The sequence below is a fragment of the Dermacentor variabilis genome, chromosome 2 (genome assembly GCF_050947875.1).
Source record: "Dermacentor variabilis isolate Ectoservices chromosome 2, ASM5094787v1, whole genome shotgun sequence".
NCBI lineage: Eukaryota > Metazoa > Arthropoda > Arachnida > Ixodida > Ixodidae > Dermacentor > Dermacentor variabilis.
Window position 1 is genome coordinate 257,742,048 of NC_134569.1, and position 13,011 is coordinate 257,755,058.

The window sequence follows — 13,011 nt, forward strand, 5'->3', positions numbered from 1 at the left end:
ACAAATGCAGTGATGGCGCCGTTACTTCTGAGTTATGTGTTTTTGTCGACGGCTTTGAAGTGGCTGCGTTGTTAGACACTGGTGCGGACTACTCATCGTTAGCAGCGTACTCGCCAGAAAATTGGAAAAGGTATCGATCCATTGGACCGGATCTCCGATACGTACAGCCGGAAGGCACTTAGTCGAGCCCGTAGGAATGTACACACCAAGAATCGGAATTAGTGGCTTTATGTACGTCAGCAGCTTTATTGTTCTCCCTGAGTGTTCCCGTGACCTGATCCTGGATATGGTCTTTTTACAAGCAAATGGCACAGTCATCAACTTGCAAGAATCCCACGTTTTCTACGGAAAATGCTCTTGCCGTTTCTTATGTGGAACAACTACATATGTTATCTCTGTGGATGGATACTTGACGGTGCCGGCAAGATGCGGAGTTACTGTCGTTGTAAGGAGTGACGCATTTCGCGACTATAAGGGACTTATTGTGAACGGAAGTATCGGGCTGCTACTGGAAAAGCAAATATGCGTGGCAAGGGGCGTTGTTCACCTGCGTAAGGGATGAGCGAATGTAATCTTCACTAACTTTGGCAATGAGGCGCAACACGTGGCGAAGGGAAGAGCCATAGCATCTTCATGACTGTGCACAAGTTACAGATATGTATGAGCTCTCAATACACCGTCGCCAGCCGCTGTGGCTTTAGACAGTGTCCTTGCATCTGTCGATATTGACCGAGAGCTATCATCACCGCAGCCATGCCATTGTGAGCTTGGTCAAAAAGTTCGCTGAATGCTCTTCTACTTCATAGAAAGTCCACCGTACTCCCGTTGCAAAACACCGCATTGTGGTCAAAGAACCTGTAGAACCAGTGCGTCAACACCCGTACCGAGTGGCTCCAAAAAGGTATACGAAGTCCAATACAGGAAATGCTCAATGGTATGGTATGATGAACTTTATTCAGGTCCTGAAGATCAACCCTTAGGTTGACGCAGGCGGCTCCCATATCGGGACATTAAGGTTGGACCTTACCACCGTATTGTGGGCTTTCTGGGTGACCTGTACTTTATCTAAAAGCACTCCACTGTGAAGTACTCGTCGCCACCAGTCTCTTTCCTTGCCACAGTCTGTGAAATACACAGGACACTGTCAAAGCATATGATCCAGAGTAATGATGCCATTACACTTCCCCAATTGATTAGTACCTCTCTTTCTGGATATAGCTTGTTAGTAAAGTTTGGACTCAGATAATTACTTATCTGTAACAATCTCAGAGTCATCGCTTGAGCTCTATTGAGCTTAGCGTGTGGCACTGGGAATTCTCTTCTAATGCTTCGTGAGTTCATTATATGTAAGTAGTTGGTCCCTGTTCTCCTCTTGTATAGTATTATGGTCCTGGTCGCGTAGTGCACATATGGTCCTCGTGCATCTGCGTTAGCCATCTCGTTTAAATTCTTCCGACATGGATCAACAGACGCCATGCGCGCAGGAAACCAGCGGATTTCGATCCCTTGGCTGTCCATCTCACCGATCAGCTGAGCAGCCCTTTTGGTTACAAAGCCTTTGGTAACGTGTCTAATAGCCATCTTAGAGTCACTTGAAATTCGCGGCCGCTTAATATTCCTTAACTCCAATGCTATCACTACTTGTCCCGCGGCTGTCGTATCTTTAGTCATGATTGTAATAGCATCCCGAGTGAGACCATCTGCATCTCCTACTACTGCAGTAAAGGCTTTCTTTCCTCTGACCCATTGCAGCATCTACAAACGCCGCATGTTCTCTGTCGTGTTCTACCTCTTGCAGGAGAGGTTTGGCCCTTGCCTTTCGTCTTTCCAGGTTGTGCAATGGGGGCATATTTCTGGGGAGCGGAGTCACATTGATTATCTCTGTTATGCTATCTTTTAGTTCTACTGTGTCTTCACCAGAAATTTTGGTTTCGCTTGAGCACCACCTTACCTCTTCAAGTATTGCTCTACCTGACCTTGTTCCAGAGAGCCTCTCTCTGTGGGCAATTTGTTGAGCTTCAATTATCTCGGCTATTGTGTTGTGGAGCCCCAGTTTCATTAGTTTATCATCCGGCGTGTTAATCGGCAACCGCACTGTTGTTTTGACTAGCCTTTTAATTATTATGTTCAACTTGTTTACCTCTGTCTATGTCCAAGTGAGCATCCCAGCTACATATGAGAAGTGACACAAGGCGAAAGCGTGGACCAGCTTCATGGCGTTCTCCTTTCCTAACCCTCTGTGTCTGTTAGTTATTCTCCTTATCAGTCTTATTACCTCTTCAGTCTTGCTTGTGATGTGTTAGAATGTTTTTCCATTTGCCCCGTTTGCCTCCAGAAATAACCCGAAGACTCTAATGGATTCTACTTGCTTAATAGATTCGCCTGCCTTCGTGGTTAGTACTAACCTGGATTCTTCCTCGGGAACACATCCCCTCGGTTCTCTACACCTTCTCCTGTTATTGAGTACAAGGAGTTCACTTATCAGCGACCATTTGAGTTCCATGTCTTCTAAAATGAACTCTACCTCATAAATGCTCTTCTGAAGTCTGCTCTCCGCCTGTGCCATACGTCCTTCAGCGGACCGTATAGTCACATCGTCTGCATAAATGGTAAAGTGAATGCCCTCTATCCCTTTTAATCCCTTTGCCACTTTTGACATGGCCAGGTTGAAAACCATAGGTGACAAGACTGACCCTTGTGGCGTCTCTCTGTCACCGAGATCCATCTTTGATTTAATATCCCCGAATCTAAGGTGAGCTGAACGATTGCCAAGAAAGGTTTTAACCACTTCATAGAGTTTTCTGCCTAATCCCAGTTCGGAAATGATTTCAAGTATTGCTCTATACTTAATTCTGTCAAAAGCTTTTTCGACATCCAACCCCAAGAGAACGCGACTGTTCTTTGGTTTGACTAAGAGCAGCTGATGTTTGATTAACAACATCGCATCTTGTGTGGACAAGCCTGGTCTCAAACCAATCAGATTATACGGTAGGAAGTCATTGTCCTCCACATATTTCGTTAACCTGTTCATTATGACATGCTCCATTGCCTTCCCTAGACATGAAATTGGCATGAGGTTATCCAAGTTGACTTGTTTGCCCGGCTTTGGTATTAAGATAGTACTGGCCGTCATCCATTCTTCTGGATATACCCCATCTTACCACATACATTCATTAATGTATGTGGTCAGATATTTTATTTATTCGTCGTTCAAATACTTAAGCAATTTGTTACAGATGTCATGCGGGTCCGCTGTTGACCTACTATTCAAATCATACAGTACCGTGCGTCAGGCACGCACCCAAGGAGGGGGGGCAGGGGGGCCCCTCCCTTCCGCCCCCCCCCGAAATTAAGCGGCATACTCCCCCTCCCCGCCACCACTCCTCATTGACATTCCTAAAGCGCCGCCAAATCAATGTTGGGACTTGACAGCTATTTGGCGGTCAACATTTTGCTGCCTTTTTCGCTCCTTTTGGATGGCTGTAACTATCGACATCTCCTAGGGTGTTAAGGCCAGTTTTCTCATAGATTCGATGCCCGCGCGATTAACTCGAGATGCGTTCAGTTGAAACCACCATTTGAACGGTCACGCGCATTGTTGTTGCTTCGTTAGTTCAACCTTCTTTGTTTATACTGATCCAGGGACCAGGAAAGGGATTCCGTTCGTAGTCAGCTGGTCTGTATTCACGAGAAACGAGCTGCGGCCTGTGAAAGCGCCAGTTGCGTTTAACTTGTCGTTTTGCTTCATTATTTCCTTGAGTGACGGCTCGCCGCGAGGGTGGCAGATTCTGGGAACCATATACCCGTGATATGGGTTAGATAAGGTGGAAAATAAAATAATGGGAAACAGCATCCATCGTCAAACCCTGCTATAAGAGGAAGCTTTAGCTCGGGCCCAACTCCGATGCGGCCAATTCAAATGAATGTAAAACGCGAAAATGCTTTTCTGAGGTAACCCCTGGGTCGATTTTAATGAAATTTGTTACATTTGAGAGAGAAAGTTAAATTCTAGTGAGTGGTCGAAGCGGAATTTCGATTTATGGCCTGAATTTTGTGAAAATGATTTTCAAAATTTTGAATGTTAGAAAAGGTGAGACATACGAAGTTTATAAAATAATAGCTCTGCATCAAAAACAGATACCGTGGTTCTGTAAATGGAATCGATTAGATCATTCAAAGCGGACAAATTGCATACGTCAATTTATATCTTACGTTAATTTGTTACATTGTGTACAAGGGTTGTGCAAAAGCTGTATATCCATATTATAGATTTCTTTTAGATCCATGTGTAACATATCAGTGTTGTCCCGTTTAAATGTATCATCCCGTACAATTCACAGAATGGTGATATTTTTCCTTGCCGAGTTAGAGAGTTGATAACTTGATAGTTTCGTTTTCTGAAAATTTTATATTTTTGCCAATTTTTCAATAAAAAATTGACGATCTAAATCAAAAATTGGGAACCAAAAGTCAATAGATTTTAACTCTCTCTTTTAAATGCAACAAATCTCGTCAAATTTGGTGCTGTGGTTGCAGAGAAAAACGAATTCTCCTTTTACATGTGTGTAGATGCAGTCTAATCAACCTTAATCCTCCTTAATAGACCTTATGTCAATCACTAATGATTCATTAATTAACTTGGGTAATCATGCTTTCGGACACCTCGGGCCTTCCTTGGCTCACGTGATACTTCCAGTTTACGACGCGACCTTGAAACATAGAGATCTAAATAATAATAATATTTGGGGTTTTACGTGCCAAAACCACTTTCTGATTATGAGGCACGCCGTAGTGGAGGACTCCGGAAATTTCGACCACCTGGGGTTCTTTAACGTGCACCTAAATCTAAGCACACGGGTGTTTTCGCATTTCGCCCCCATCGAAATGCGGCCGCCATGGCCGGGATTCGATCCCGCGACCTCGTGCTCAGCAGCCCAACACCATAGCCACTGAGCAACCACGGCGGGTAGAGATCTAAAGGCTTTCGCCTTAAAACTTAAAGGGACACTAAAGGTTACCAGAAACTCAAGTTAAAGTGGTAGAGCAATGTTCTAGAACGTCTAAGGCGTCAATATAATCGCGAACAGAGCTTTAGTAACCGAGAAATTGAGGTAAATGCATGACACGATTTCAGACCCCCCAGCGACATTCCGGTACTAGCCCGATGACGAAAGCACTCCTCATAATTTGTGTTACTAATACTCAACTACTCGTACTAAAAATATAATTTCATTCGATTATAAGACGGAAAAAAATGCTACTTGTCTACGTCTATTCGATTCAAAGAAAAAATAACATTTTGACGTTACCCTTGAGTAGTATGGGTGATCGAACGGTTTCGTTTTCGCTCGACTCTGCGCGCTCGACTCTGCGCCGCGCACGCTTTGAAGTTTCAGTAGTTTCGTGATCGCGTCGTGCTGTGAGGGTTCTGCTGGCTCGCGAAACTTTCATTTGGAACAAGCAGCGAGAATGTCACGTCCATGTGATATCGTGGGAAGCCCTCGTTGCTTTCCCGCTCCGCAGAGCCGGTGTCGAGGCCGCCGTCGTAGTACGCAATGACGCCGGCAGTGCGAGCCCTCAGCAGCAGGTCGCGCTCGCCGGTGCTCAAATCGCTGAAGTTGAGCCCACCATCGCGAGCCAATCTGTCGGTGTCAGGGTCCATTGCGACGTGCGTCGAAGTTTGCGTCATAGAATGAAGTACCAGCTTATGGGTGTCTTGCGCTGGAGTTTGAGGTATAGTAGCGGCGCCTGGTGGCGGTGCGGGAAACGACATCTGGGTCGTGCCAGCTTGGGTCGTATTGAGCCCTGGCTGTGGCGAAGCACGTTTCTAGGCCGAGTTTTGCGTCGATTCGCACTTTTTTATGCCCTGTTGCGAGTGCGAAAAGGCTCGTCACTTCTCACAGACCACGCCGACCACGCTGCGAGCTCGCCGCAGCCTATAGTTTAACGAAAACGGACTCTCCGTGTGCCGTGGGACGTAATGTGGGACGTAATTCGTTTCTCCTTCCGCTAGCCACCATACTCCCGCTTTCGCTCTGCTGTCGGCTCTGTCTTGGCTCTGTTTCTGGCCGCGCGTTTGCGTTTTGCGCAGAAAAGCCGTAGCGCCGTCTGCGGACGCCGTTCTACTCACCGATGGCGCAACGTCACTATGAGACCATGATGTCAGTACTCCTCGATCGGAGGGCGGGCGATTTGAACTGCGCTAGAGGTACGCGGACACTTCAGAACGCATTTTCTCTTAAAATAAGTCTCTCCTTGGCACGAAACAAGCGTTTTGAGGTTTCTGTGATGGTATTTCAACAGTCCACGTTGACTTAATAGTAACCTTTAGTGTCCATTTAAACCTATAACCAATATGATTGTCACCCGTTACCTCGTGTGGTTTTTCCCTAATTGTACAGCACCTTTTGTGCAAAATTGGCAACTGGAAACAAGAGTCGCAAGGAGTTGAGAAGTTAGGCGATCTACTAAGGGAGAGAGCCAACCAAACAGGAAGAAAAAGCGGATATTAACGAAGTTAACCGTGGTTTATGAAAGTCTGTGAATCCACATCTTTTCACTTAAAACGGAAGTAGAGAAAACGCTGCCGGAAGTGGAGAACAATTCCGTGTGTTTTGAATGATGCGTCAGTGCTTGGCGCTTGCCAAATGAGTCACATCAGGTAGTTAGTGCAGTCTGTTTTTTAACTTTATTGTGAGGAGATCGCACATTGATGTGTGGAGGCGCCTGCGTCTGAGATATTGCGCTGCAACATATGTGCATGTAGAACAGGCATAATGCTGAGGGCTCCAGCAATTTGCAGAGGTGCTTTTAAAATTTCGCCATAACTATAAATTTACCTGTGCTGGTTTTTGTTACCTATTTCAATATCATTGCAGGTCTTATCAGAATTTAGCAATTTATTTGCCCTGGCACATTAGAGTTCCACATTTGGCTTTTCACTAGGTGAGAAATTATTCAACATGGACCATTACTTGAATACATTTTTTTGTGTGCAGTGGCTTCTCAATTGCGAGTCAATGTAGACGCTCAGAATTAACTGAGGCTATAGATGCACTTATGAATTTGCTACCTATACAGATCACTGCACTTTCTCGTTCAACAAGCATGTTAACACTCCCAAGACAGTGGGCAATGTTATCGTTTGATCACCATCATACGATACTTTCAATTTTTATGACGTATCATCCAAGGTGATGCGTCATTCGTGTGAAGTATTGCCCTAAGCCAATTGGGGTCACATGAAAATATATGAACAAAAGTGATTGATCCAGCCGAGAAGTGCTGCTTTGCACACTACTTTATCCCCATTCGTCCTTCGCATGCTACCTGCTTACGCTGTATTGCATCATGTTTAAGTTAGAAAAAAGGCAACAGCTAGACAGTACAAAATGTCAAACTTGCTTTTGTTTTGATAAAGCGCTATTTACCTTTTTAATTGAGTTAGTACATCATTTACTTGCAGTGGATTACTGTTATAAGCTGATTATATTTTACAGGAAGCTTCGTAGACTTGTTTGACAAGTTAATAAGCGCCTTTTTAGCCACAAAACACCATATATTAATTTGAAGGCTGACTGACTCTGCTCTGCAGTTTAATAACTATCCCAGGAAATATACTAGTAATATTAAACATCATCACATACTTACCTTAAGATGCCGGTAATTTAAGATAAAGGAGTGCTTAAACTTATTTTTAATGTGAGCCAAACATCTTAGCACATATTGCTGTTCGAAGTTCCAATTTGAACATTCCCATTTCCTCCCTCGCCTTTCCCTTCCGTGCAGGTATTGCTTGCCTATGTCTGCAAGCACTGTTGTTTCAAGAAACAAGAACCTTCACGGGTGGCCCGACAGCAAGCTTTTGTGGGCAGCCAGTGCTCTCCTACGAAGGCTGGCCGGCTCTGGCTGCGGCGGCAATCATCAAGATTCATGCATGATCACCTTTGCTGCTATCTTTCGCTCTTGATAATTACACTTTCTGAGTCTTTTCTATTTTATTAGGTAATAAATTATGACTATGTGGCATGATGTGAAGTAGATGTCTTGCTGCATTTTCACTTGCAATCATGTTTTATGCATGAAAAGCTCATCGTACAATGTATGAAAAAAAAATAACAGCATATTATGATTCATCTTTCAGTTCCTGTAACATGCAACGTGCAAGGAATTCTCTAATTGGCGGTACGCCAAAGAACTGGTCATTATTTCTGCGTGATGCTGTGCAAGCATGTGGCGTTACCTTACAAGGGGCACCCACAAAGTAAGTTACAATTTACTTTTAAGTGAGGCATGGACAGGACATCAGAGAAAAATATTTATATTGCCAGTTACAGTGGTCCGCAGAGCGTTTTTCCAGATGTGAATTATCCTTTATTTATTACCAATTCATTGCAGCACAGCGTTTCGTATACTAGTGTCGGGCTATCCTGCCCCCTGTAGCTGAAACCAGGATGCAAATTTTGCCTGAACTGCAGCATCAATGACAAAATGTTTCCCTGCTAGAAACTATTTCAATTCGGTGGAGACCCAGCAGGGCGAAGTTTCGTCAATGACGTGTTTCATGCAGACGTGTTCTGGTTTAGGTTAATTGGCGAACATTGGCATGATATCAGCATGCAATACAGATCTCGTATTATTTGCAAAATAATTCTGACAGGCGGCATTCAATTGATTGGTCTAAGTAAAAAGCACTATATAAGCGACTAATGAGGCTGTACTACACTATTCCCATGGTTCACATCTGGAAAACTACCTGTGCATCACTCTATTTGACAATGTAAACTTTTTTCTAATGTGCTCGCCTCGTTTAAAATAAATTGTAACTGTGGGCAAACCTCGTGTTTTTGTAACAGCTACCTCAAAGATTTAAGAGAATGTTTAATAGAAGTCTTCAGTTGTTCTTTTCAAGCTGTTAATTAGCCAATTTTTAGCGTAACGCTAGCAGGGCGTACTGAAGTACTTCAGACGTCCATGGCTACAAAATGTCTTGCTCAAGACTGCTACTAGACTTTTGAATTAGCTGTTCAAGACATATTTTAGACATCAAACAGCTGCTTTCGTGTTTCATGGGAAGTGACAGCAGTGCCACGGAAGAAGTGTCGATGCTCATTTGTGAAGTTAGTGATCAAGCCGTATGCTTGGCCATCCCTAACGTCAATGATTTCTCGAGCCATGCTAATTCCGAGGGTAAGTAGAAGGGAGACGTCGCACTCTGCGAGTACTTCGTCTTCGCATGTGCCCTCGGATGTTACTAGAATCATTACACTAGCACGAGGTGGTATCGTGATGCTGTCGTCGGATATTCAAAGAGCGGCTCTGTGGCGACAGGCGTCTCGTGTCATCGCTTTTTTTTGTAGAGAACGAAATACAGCGTCTGCGGAGGTCAATGATGGCGCCATACTCTCGAAGAAAGTCTATTCCAACTATCAATTCACGGGAGCATTCTCGGAGAACAAGGGAACTGATCGGAACCGTAGAATTTTGAATTTGCACACGAGAAGGGCACTCACCAAGTGGTTTGACGAAATGTCCGCCAGCTGTCCGTAAGTGCGCCCCTGTCCAAGGCGTCATAACTATCTTTAAACTGCTTGCTAGTTTTCCGCTGGTAATCGAGTAGTCAGCGCCAGTAGGCTATTAAAGCAGTAACATTTCGACCGTCGATCAGCGCAGGTATGTTGATTGAAATATCTCCAGCATGAGACACCGGCGTCGTGTCGGTGTTGGTCTGAGGTCGCGTCGATTTGAGGTCTCGCGCACGTCGAGTGTCAGCGGCCTCGCCTCAAAAGGTCGCTGACGTTAGTTTTCCAGGCGAGGGCTCGGAGATCGTCCTTGCGACATCCGACTTGTACCTCTCGGATAGGATGGTCGTGGTGACTGCGATGGTGACTGACGCCTTGATGACGGCGGGGCGTGCTGTCAGGCGATAAAATCTTCAGTCTCAGGTGGCTGTTGTCCAAAACGGGGTCGGAGTGAATTAACAAGAAACCCCTGGAGTCCAAGGTGGCGGTACTGCCACTTTCGGTAGACATGACCTGCCTCACCAGTGGTAACAGAGCGGTCGTCGGTCGGGCATTAGACAAATGTCCAATTTACGTACGGCTCGTCGAGCCTCTCCAAAATAAGAAACCATCTGCGCTGACTGAAGCATCGCATACGGGGTGACGGCGGGTAGCGGCGCTGGTGCAGGGATAGGGTGCCCGAATGCGTTGGCATTACACTGGCATTCGCTCACGGTAGGAGTTGTCGCCGGCGAAGGGGCGGTGCCTCTTAAAACGTCCGCGTATGTTGTACGGCGTGGTTCAGTTGAAGTTGTGAACGCCTAAAGTGGTGGAGCAGCCTGCAGTGGTGGAGCAGCCTGAAGTGGTGGAGTGACCTGAAGTGATGCTTCGTCACGTGGTACACAGCGCGCATGCTGCACTTCATCACGCACGACGAACTCGGCTGAAGGCTGCTGCACCTGATGCAGCTCGTCGCGGACTATTCATCGAATAATCACGCGAAGCTACTCGACGTCATTCGTCAGAGCTCCTAGTCTACTGGTAGCAGAGAGATTCACTTGCCGATCAAACTGGTGCGTGCGCTGCCGCAGGGCCTTCTGCATGGTGTATCGGGAATGACGCACGTGCCATGCCTGGTGCGGCGATTCATCGTGCTCGCCTAGATTAGATATGCGCCTTGGTTGCCACACCCCTTGCGGCTATAAAAGCACTGTACGTTCAGCAATAAAGAGCATTCGGTCGCTGGCCACCTCGACTGATACATGGTGTCAGAAGTGGGGTAGCTCACGTCAATGGAAACACGATGGAGCAACTGCTGAAGCTTCCTGAACCACTACTGTTGTCTGGGAATATCGCCAAGAACTGGGAATTGTTCCAGCAGAAATTCGAGCTTTTTCTGGAAGCAACGGAATCGCCAAAAGAGCCCCGAACCACGGCCGCCAAAACAGCACTGCTGCTCAGCACTGCCGGAGACGACGCATTGGAGGTATTTAACAACTTCATTTTTCTCGGGGGCGAGAACAAGCAAGATTATGCTACCGTTGTTAAGAAATTCAAGGAGTACTGCCAAGAACAACAGAATGAAGTCTATGAGCGGTACATATTCCTATCCAGAGTGCAAGGCGAAGGGGAGTCATTCGAGCATTTCTTGCGGGACCTCAGAAAACAAGCAAGAAGCTGCAATTTTTCGGGAATAGCTGATTCCTTAATCCGCGACCAAATAGTGTTTGGCACCAGTAGCCCACGACTGCGTGAAAAGCTCCTCAAAGAAAAAAATGACTGTGGCTTAGCTAAGGTTAAGCCCAGGATGCGAAGCATACTAGCCTTTATTTTAGTTGTTGAACCACTGTTTAGCCTGGTGAGCTGCTGTTGCTTGGCTATATTTGGTTCGGCTAGACGAAGAAACAACTCATGCGTTACTCTGCTTCGCCTTCAAGAGTGAAACGCGACAGTGTTCCCGTCGACCCGCCAAGGGGTGTAGACAATGGGCTACGGCGCAGCGACTACGCACCCCGCATTGGACGCGGTGAGCGTCGAGCAACGCAGCGTTCGGCGCGGCAACGAAATGTGCGCCTGAGCAAGCGACGCACGCCTGAGCCTTAGAAACAGCTCGTTTCTAAGGCAACACCGCATTCACTAGAGGCGCTTTTGTACCGCTTTGAAGCATCGTACTCGTGGCTCAGTGGTAGCGTCTCCGTCTCACACTCCGGAGACCCTGGTTCGATTCCCACCCTGCCCATCTTGCAAGAGTTGAGCCAAAGCCACCTAGAAACAAGCGCAGCTGCTTATATACCGCCGCGACGGCGCGAGCGACGGCGCGAGTTGGAGCCCCGTTTCTCCTCTGTCGTGACGTCACGGTGTCACGTGGTCAGCCTTGAAGGCGACACCGCCGCGCCTGAGGAGCTGGGTTGAGCTGTAGTAATATGCTTCGCATAAAAGACTTTACACTTGCCAAGGCTGAGCAGTTTTGCAAAGCGGAGGAAGCAGCATCGCTGCAAAACAATGCCTGGGCGCAGCCCGATAAGCACGTGGCGCTGGTCATGAAGCGGTCTGGGCAGGTTCGCAAAGCGGAGCATGCGGTGCAAACAGAACCGTCGGCACAGCCCGATAAGCAAGTGATGCAAGACAAGCAGCAATCTCGGAAATGCGCCAGATGCAATCGTTTACACGCCATACCCGGCAGATGCCCTGCGTTCGGCAAAACGTGTTTCATATGCCGAGGTGTTAACCATTTCGCAGCTTGCTGCAAGAAGGGCCCGCAAATCCGAGAACTTGGCGAGGAGCAAGACAGCTTCGACATTCTCGATGTGACAGTTTCGAGCATCGACGCGAGAGCGGACTGGGTAGTACATACATGTGAAAGTGGCTGACCAGATGGTTAACTTCAAAGTGGACACGGGATCTCAGGCCAACTTGCTGCCCTACTCTATCTACCGACGATGCAAGACGGCAGCAGATTTGAAACCGAGCTCTTCGGTGCTTCGATCATACAGCGGTGGTGTCATTCGACATTTCGGTATGGCAAGGCTACCAGTGACCGTGAACGGCCGGTCGAAGGACGTCAACTTCTATGTCGTCAAAAAGGGCAACCAAGCTATACTGGGACTACTAGCATGCGAGTCGCTTGGTCTGGTGTCACGTGCAGTGGATGCTGTAAAAGAAGGTGCTTACCACAGCGGGCGGCAGTGAGGACGTTCTAACCGAATTCCGCCAGCTTTTTCAGGGAACAGGCTGCGTGAGTCGCCAGTATAAAATGGTCCTACGCAAGGATGCGACGCCAGTTGTCCAGCCAGCTCGGCGGGTGCCCTTGGCGCTGAGGGAACCTCTGAGGGAGGAGCTGGAGCGCATGCAGAGAAGTGGCATCATTGAGAGGGTCCAGAAACCGACAGACTGGGTGAGCCCTTTGGTTATCGTGCGGAAGAAAGACGGAAAAATACGGGTTTGCATGGACCCTAGAAGTATCAACGAGTGCATACAGCGAGAGCATTATCAGATGCCAAGACGCGAGGAC

General features: G+C 46.9%; 1 protein-coding gene across 1 annotated transcript in view; it reads left to right on the forward strand.

The window, feature by feature from the left end:
* Gcat (Glycine C-acetyltransferase) overlaps positions 1–7,803 on the forward strand; it is a 259,739-nt gene extending 251,936 nt beyond the window's left edge. Inside the window, exon 13 of the mRNA XM_075682887.1 lies at positions 7,789–7,803. The gene's annotated coding sequence lies outside the window, so the exon portion shown is untranslated. The remainder of the gene's footprint in view (positions 1–7,788) is intronic.
* The last annotated feature ends 5,208 nt before the right edge of the window (positions 7,804–13,011 follow it).